The sequence below is a fragment of the Elgaria multicarinata genome, chromosome 1, assembly GCF_023053635.1.
Source record: "Elgaria multicarinata webbii isolate HBS135686 ecotype San Diego chromosome 1, rElgMul1.1.pri, whole genome shotgun sequence".
NCBI lineage: Eukaryota > Metazoa > Chordata > Lepidosauria > Squamata > Anguidae > Elgaria > Elgaria multicarinata.
The window spans coordinates 82176154-82184593 of record NC_086171.1 but is presented as its reverse complement, the minus strand read 5'-3'; positions in this window follow the sequence as shown (position 1 = coordinate 82184593).

Genomic DNA, 8440 nt, shown 5'->3' with positions numbered 1-8440 from the left:
CAACACATCTGGAGCGCCCCAGGTTGAGGAAGGCTGAGTATCTATGTTGTTCTGGGAGGCTGTTTTAGCAAGACACTTATGGTAGCCAGGAGCAAAACGTTCCAGATGGTAGGGAGCAGCTGTTTTTGCCCCAGAAAACTGAAAGAGATTCACTAGGTTCCAACCTGGACTCTTAAAATCTTCGGCGGACACTGGAGCACTGCATTACCAAGTGTAGCCAAACTGTCTGTCTGCTTTGCAAGCCTCTTCAGGAGCAAGTGAGGATACTGAGTTTCTTCACACTAGTGAAATAAGGCATGATTGTGACTGGCCACTCTCAGAAGTTCGCCCGTGCCTTCCCCCAGTAATTCCTTTTTAAAAAAACCCAAAACTCCTGTGAAATCTTGTTTCTGCTGGAATTACTCAGGATTTCCTACTGTGTACAGGGGAAGTTGCACTACAAAGCGCCTGCTAGAGGGCACTGTCCCATTCAATACTATGAGAATAGAGAGGGGATGGTCACCCCTCTTCGTTTGTGTAATACAGCCGCATTACAATTGTGCAAGAGAAGCAGGAAGCAAAGCCCTGGTTTGGAAACACAATTTCCCCTTAATCTAAAGAAGCCCACTATCTTGGCATTATCTTTTTTTTACTTTATTTCCTAGGATTTTAATTTTTTCCACTTTGTTTTGTCTTGGAGAGCAGTGGTTTTTGTTAATGACTGTTTCATTCTTCAGATGCATAAGTCAAAGGATATATTATTGAACTGCTGCAAAATGGAAACAGGAAATCTGAGTGATTTCATTTCTATGGGAAGCTTTTGAGTGCCATATTTTGGTAGAAAGATTGTCTACAAATAAAATAAAAATAAACAATGTTTTGACACTGAATGATTTAATTTAGTTATGTATTGATGTTAATCTCATTGACTAGAAGAGATTGTTGACAATTTAATAACTGGGGATTACTGCAATGAATTCACTTGATAAATTAATAACATTATTGGTTTGCCTAAATGCAGAACTCTTTCATCTCCGTTGAATTTCATTTTGTTAGAATGAAAAATTGGGAGAAAATTATCATGGTCACTTTGAAGTTTATTTCTGCCTTCTGAGATGTTAGCTATTGTATTAAACAATATATTGCTTTCATATTAAAGAATCCTTATGATCTTAGCCATGCTTCAATTTGCATAAGGCAATGAAACATAGAAGGGATCCATCCATAAAAATGGTTAGTTGTGCCAGTGAGCCAGCACCCTCTAGTAGTAAATTGCATGAACTTCAACAAGAGAAGCATGAAAGGTGTTTCCAGACAAAGCTTCTACTGTGCAATTGCACTGCCTCGTTGACAGAATATTACAGGGGGTCCAGATATTGTCACCTTCAGTTTGTAGTCCTCCCATGTTTCCTCAACACTTCTTCCACCTTTTTCCTTGTTGCAGAAAATCCATAAAGGTGAAAAAGACAGAATTGCTGTACAATGCCTTCCGATTCATAGCATTGGGAGCTCTCTGTCTGGAAGCCCCTCAATTGTTAAAAAGAGATGAAAATGCAAAATCTAAACATTCTTCACATTTATTGATTCTATTGATTCAGTTCCTCAAATGATCCCACCTGCCGATGCCGTTGTGGAAGCAGGACCTATGTGCTTGCACAAATGGAGATTTAACACTTCCTAGAGGAAGCCTCAAAACAAGCCAGAACACACATTTCTGGATCAGGACAGGTGACTGCAGCTCCTTCATATGAGTTCCATTGACCTGCCCCATTCCAGAAATGAACCTTTCCGCAAGGGCTAAATATCAACTGCACAAGTGGTGGGTGCAGCTTGCGGGATGGAATAGGTGAGGGGTAACACCCTGCGGGACACTGTCCGTTGACATGCAAATTTATTTATTTATTTATTTATTTATTTAAGTATTTTTATGCCGCCATTCAGCCAAAAAAGGCTCTCAATGCTCTTAAACTCAATATATGCAATGCTCTTCTCCATAAAATGCACACTTAAAAAAAATACTACGTTTAGGCAGTTTGATTTCTTTTGATAAAAGAAAATATTTGAGAAAATTTCAGGGCTCTGTCTCCCCTTGCTATCAAAGCTTCCCAAAGTCTGATTTCACATCCTAGTACTCCAAGTGGAATATCCTTGGAATAGAATAGAGCTTTGGTTATTGGGCGGTATAGAAATGCAATAAATAAATAAATAAATAAATGTCTAAAACTACCCTAACACTCATGCTCTTCCACATAGCCCAGTTTTAAGATTTTACTTTCAAAATCTGCATTTCAATATTATCTGCCTTTAAGACTTTGAGAAAAGACCAGCATCTAAATAAACAAGACTTAAACATACTGTTTAGCTTTAAAATACAGCTGGATTGTTTTAATATGTGTTTAGGAATGTCGCATGAATAGGAAGGCTAGATCTACCTATTTTGGAATATCAGGATGGTAAGAAGTATGAGCAGGTACAAGTAATAGCAAGTAAGCTTTTGAGTCTTCCAGGACTCTTCATCAGGCTGGATGTCATCAGGCAATTGGTCACAGTCTTAAGATGGCATGTTGGAGAAGACAACGCACTTAATTTGTTTAGGCTCTACAATGGGGGTGGGCAACATGTGGCCTGCAGGCTGCATGCAACCTATTGGCTTTTTTTGTGGAGGCCCCTGCCACCGCTGAATTTGCTGCAACAGCAACAGCATAAAATAATCCCCCCCAAAAAAACCCACTGTGATTTTGCAAGAGGACAAGATGTGTAGGGAACACATGCCTTGTCTGTAAATCAAATTGTGCTCCCAGAACTCTCCCAGGAAGACAAATCTGCTTGTAAAGAAGGTGTATGCTCCCTGTGCACCTATTTTCCTTCCAAAATTGTGGGGTCCACTGAAGCCCCTTCTACCAGTCAGTGCAAGAAAGAACAGCTAAAATAATGGAGTGACTGGTAACACACCTTCCTCTTATACTAGAAAAAATCAGTAGAGAATCAGGCCAGGCTGTTGAAGATGGCTGTAGAGACTGAGATAACCTACAGAAAGGTAGTAGTTGACTTCGAGTGGAATGAAAAGGTGGTAAGATGCCTTTGAATATGCGTCTTATTGACAGATTTTTCAACAGGGCCTCTACAGGCTAGCTCCTGAATTTAGAACTTTCAGTTCCAGATGAATGACAGAAGAAAATGTTATTTTGGTGGGGTTAATTGCTTCCGTGAACAGCATTTGTAATAGGTTTTATAGTTATGTAATGTATCATACCGTTTAATCAAGCAAGCAAAGACATGACTTCCTTTGTAATCTTTTGTGTAGCTGAATGTACTTGCTTAATGGCCTTGTTAGCTGGTGGCTACTTCAAGTTACAACTGTCTAGATGGGGCTAGTTTTGCAGTTGGAATGGCCAGAGGTAATGAGTAGGGGTGAAGAGAGCCTGTTTTGTACTTTTTATGATGATGATATTACAAAATTATATATATATATATATATATATATATATATATATATGGAAAGACTTTTTACCAAGTAACTGTCATGTAATAAAAGGTGCTTTGTTAAAAAGTGTTGGGCTAACGTTTACTGTTAAGGCACATCTCAGACAAACAGGCAATTTTTTTAAAAGTAAACTCAAGAAGTTAGCACATATTTCTTGAATATCACCCCCTCCCCCCCAAAAAAAAACATTTAGAAGAACTTACGATATGTTATAAGAGGCCAAAGCTACTTAATTTCCCTATACTGACCAATCACACAGCAAAGCAACACTCAAACATGGGCAGTATTTTCTAATTAAAGGTACCCTCACAGCATGTTTAAACAGCAGGAAACAGAAAATAGGTAAAATGCACCAACTTTACGTAAATTGATTTAATTGAAACTTGGCTTGATGTGGGACAGTTCTTGGTGCACTTCAGTCACCATCCAACTCCACTTCCAAGCCAAAATGATTACTGAATTTCCATTTTCATCTGGCAGGCAGTTCTATATGTGCCGATGCAATACGTTTCCCTGAGAAAATCCAGTTATCATTCATAAATATAGTCCAAATGCCAGCAAATGTAACCCCACAAAGATACGTTTGTTTGATTGATAGAGTTGACAGAGGCCCCTCAATTCAGAGCATGTCTACCACGAACTCACATCAACATCCCATGACCAGTTTTGAAGCGGAGGCACTCATTGTGACAGTCTCCTTAGCCATGCCTGGAGTCAAGGAGAGTCCAAAATTGCAGGCAACTCTGTTGATCCACATCAACAAGCCAGTATTAGGGGGGGGGGGGGGTGTTATCTGCTGGGAAGAGATCTTTTGTAAAGCTAATGCGTCTTAAATGCTCCTTTAAGAGCAAACCATCCCAAAATATTTTCCATTACAATAAGGAATTTTATATTATTTCTAGGGGAAAAAACAATTCTACCCAGCTACTTATGAGGATTGCAGCTAAGTTCAGGGGGAATAGAGAAGTCTGATGATGACTGGAGTTAGTTCAAGATATACAACTACTTAGCTATCATGCAAACACATTTTGGACCAACCAAAATTTCTGAACCATTTTCAAGAGCAGCCTCATATAAAGTGGGTTAAAATAGCCTAATTTGGAGATTACAAAGCATATACAGTAGTGGTGAGACCCTTCCTTCTTCAAAAAGGCCATAGTTTTCAAATCAGCCAAAGTTGAAAAGAGTATTGTAGGCAGCAGCATTCTACACTGTTAACGTTATTTTCCTCTGATTTGCCTTGTATAGAGTTATCATGCATTTTTTGATCTAGTTATTTTATGTATTTTATACATACTTCTATTGGTTCATCTTTTGATAATGAAGAATTTGTTTCAGGAAGAGATAAAATTGGCTAGAATAACTTTTAGAATTAGAAGTCAACAATCCTCATCAACAACCCATACGACAACCTTTCTGAACCTGGTGCCCTTCAGATTTTTTGGATTAAAACTCCTTTTCTCCCAGTTGGCAATTGTAGCCCAAAACATCAGGATGGCACCAGGTTGGGAAGGTTGCTATACATTATCTGAAAGCGAGAGTGTCTGAGATCCATATATAAGTTTCTCCAGTTGTAAGTGTAAGATTTTTACTAAAGGAAACAAATATTTTCATTGCCACACATGTGAGAAAAAGTGACAACTACAAATGGGAGTTTTGTTACAAACAGACTGTATCATCTACGTGCCGTACTTGATGTGATGGTGCCAGACCTGTTTGTTTAAATCTGTCCCAAGCAGAATAGTGCAGATTTTTAGAACAATAGGGACATGTAGCTGGGAGTGCTAAACCCTGTTATTCACACCTGGGCAATACTTTTCTTATGACCAATCAAAATGTCACAAGATGGTGAGCAAGCTCTTGAGCTCTCCAGAAATCTTCATCAGCCTAGATGTCATGCAAAGCACTGAGGTAGAGAGAAGAAGGGCGGGGTTAGGGAGGAATGAAAAACTGTCCAGTTGTTATATAACATCTGCAGTAATTATGAACAAACTGGAAAGCATCCTCTAGAAATCTACAAACATCTCCAGATGCTAGAAAAACTAAGATTAAATCCATTTTTGTAGCATCCTGAGAAGAGCTCTCTTTGCGGATGTATAAGATCTGCATATAGACATAGGGCTGGATCCAGATTTAGTCATATTTAGAGCAGACCCATTGAAAACAGCGGGACTTACCTTAAGCCACGTTGATTTCAATAGGTCTACTCTAAGTATGATGAATTCTAGATCCAACCCTCAGTGTCAAGATGAAGGTTGCAGACTGGATTAGATTAGTCTCTGCTACGTGCTGCAGATATTTTTCAAGGCCACACTGAAACCAACCAACCAGTTAACTCATGCAGCACCAAAACAAACAAAAATCACACAAAACACCCTCTACCCCCTAGGATGCTCCCACCACCACCACACATACACACAGCATACCTTTTTGCGTGTGTGGCATTACTTCAAAACAAAGTGCTAGTCTGCAGCTGCCCTCCAGAAACTCAGATTTTTAGAAACAAAAGTTAAGAGCAGTGGGGAGTTTGATGGGTGCCAAAGGAGGTGTCCATTGGTGCCCATGGGCACCGTGTTGGGAACCCCAGATATAGACAACCATTTCCCCAACTGGTAGCCCACACACTCAGGTGTTAACACCCCTAGTCACATAGTGAAATCTTCCCACACCCATCTATGACTGTAAATGTTCATATTGTAATGTTCGCTGCAAAGAATTGAAAGAATACAGCACAATCCTTATTATTAAAGAAAGATGCTTAGACCCACCTGCTCACTTTCAGAATATATAACTGGTACAATGCTATTCCGCCGGTATCTGTCTGAAAAGCCACATCACACAGTGACTAATTTATACAGTTTAAGTGAAAAGCCATGCTTTCAAGACCAGTCCTCTGTTCTTACTCACCTTCGCAACTTTCAGCATGTTCAGCCCACTCCTTCTGTCTCTCCCTCAGCTTATGGGGCCTGAGAGAAAGATGTTTGGGCGAGATCTAGGACTCTAGCAAGATCTTTCCCCCCTGTGAGTTGAAAAATGCCAGAGTCTCACAGGGCAGCTTTTTTTAAAATGCAGTAGTACCAGAGATACACAAAGTTATCTCTGTCAGCATGGCCTTCACCAACTTTTAGAAAAGACTTAAGTTTCTTTTTAACAGAGCAACACCCTTGGCAACTAGGGAAACAGTTCCGTCCTACTCCACTTCTTTGCAAGTCAGGGCTTCTCCTGGGTCCTAGAGGAAGCAGGCCAACTGCTGCCACTTTTCTGTCATCTATCTGGGACACATTCATTTGATAGATTTATGATAAAAACCACTTACTTTATATTATAAACCATTATCAAAAGAATATAAAGACACTAGTGAAATTCCAAGCAACCAAGAGCCAAGCACCAACATTGGTGAATTGCCTAATGCAAAACAACAAAATCACCTATGTCTTATCGTGGTTTGGTTGCTCAGTCATTTGTACATCTCTGAAAAAATTGAAAGTAAGCAAACATTACTAAAAGGTTGTTTCCTCTTTAATGCAAGATTTCCAGAACTGAATTTCCCAAGAGAAGAGAATATACTGATAATAGGTGTAATACTGTGAAAAGCTTCATCAGTTGATTTTTGAAGATCAAGTTGATGTTAAAGACACAGAAGCAGACCCTTCGAAATACTGGGAGTTTTAGGACTTTCTTCTGTCTAAACACACATAGGGTTGCACCCTTAAGTTTTTAACAAGTTTAAAATGTATAGTGTTTTAATTTGGTCCCCATAATTCCTCATACTCAGAAATCAAAGCGTTCTTAGAAACAGCAGTCTTATTTCCCTTTCCTAGCAATCTGAGCATCACGTTGCTTTTGAAACCATCTTAGTTGCATTGAAGACTAATAAGGTACCATATCAGTTAAACTATGTTCTAATGGAGTATTTGTAGAGTGACCAAATGAAAAGGAGGACAGGGCTCCTGTATCTTTAACAGTTGCATAGAAAAGGGAATTTCAGCAAGTGTCATTTGTTTATATGGAGAACCTGATGAAATTCCCTCTTCATCACAACAGTTAAAGCTGCAGGAGCTATACTAGAGTGACCAGATTTAAAAGAGGGCAGGGCACCTGCAGCTTTAACTGTTGTGATGAAGAGGAAATTTCACCAGGTTCCCCGTATTTACAAATGACACCTGCTGAAATTTCCTTTTCAATACAACTGTTAAAGATACAAGAGCCACAATGTCCTCCTTTTCATATGGCCACCCTAGACTATTTGTGAATTACAAACTAATGGAGTAGTAGGGTATCAGTGTGTACTTTTAAGTTGTAGCTATTTCAGTTCACCCATAGACATTCCTAAGGAAGTGTTTTCTGATATATTCTGTAAAGATTGTGACCCTCTTCCTTCAAGTGGGGAGACCTGGCATAGTACTGTTCTAAAATACTACACAGCACATCAGTGGTTAAGTTTCATGATGCCTCTTTGGGAGGAGAGAGAGAGAGAGAGAGGCCCTTTTAAGGATTATTCAGGTAAAGAAACACTGTGAATAAAGTGCTATGCAAACATTAAAGTATTATTCTTATTAAATTAACTTTTTCATCTTGTTTTTCGAACAAAATGGTTCTTAAAGCAGTTTACTTTAATAAAATTAAATGTTGTGGTAGGTCATACTGCCCTCACAATAACAGATCACCAATGCCAGGTGCTGTTAATTGTGTTAAATAATAGGTATTGTGGCCCCGATTCTGCTCTCTTGAAAGGTTTTGGGAAAATAGGGTGTTGGGAAGAAGATGACCAACATATGGATTGATGGGTAAGACAAGAAATGGGTAAGTTGAAAAGAAGCATATGCCTCTCCTGCATGAATAAAAACGATGATGCCCTTCACACTTGAATACGTATTCCTAATGCTGTACCTGGAGGCATCTTCTAGTTATAAATTGGAATTACATTCCCTCCCCCTCCCAGCCTATACCACACATATGATGTTCTGAGATCCTTGG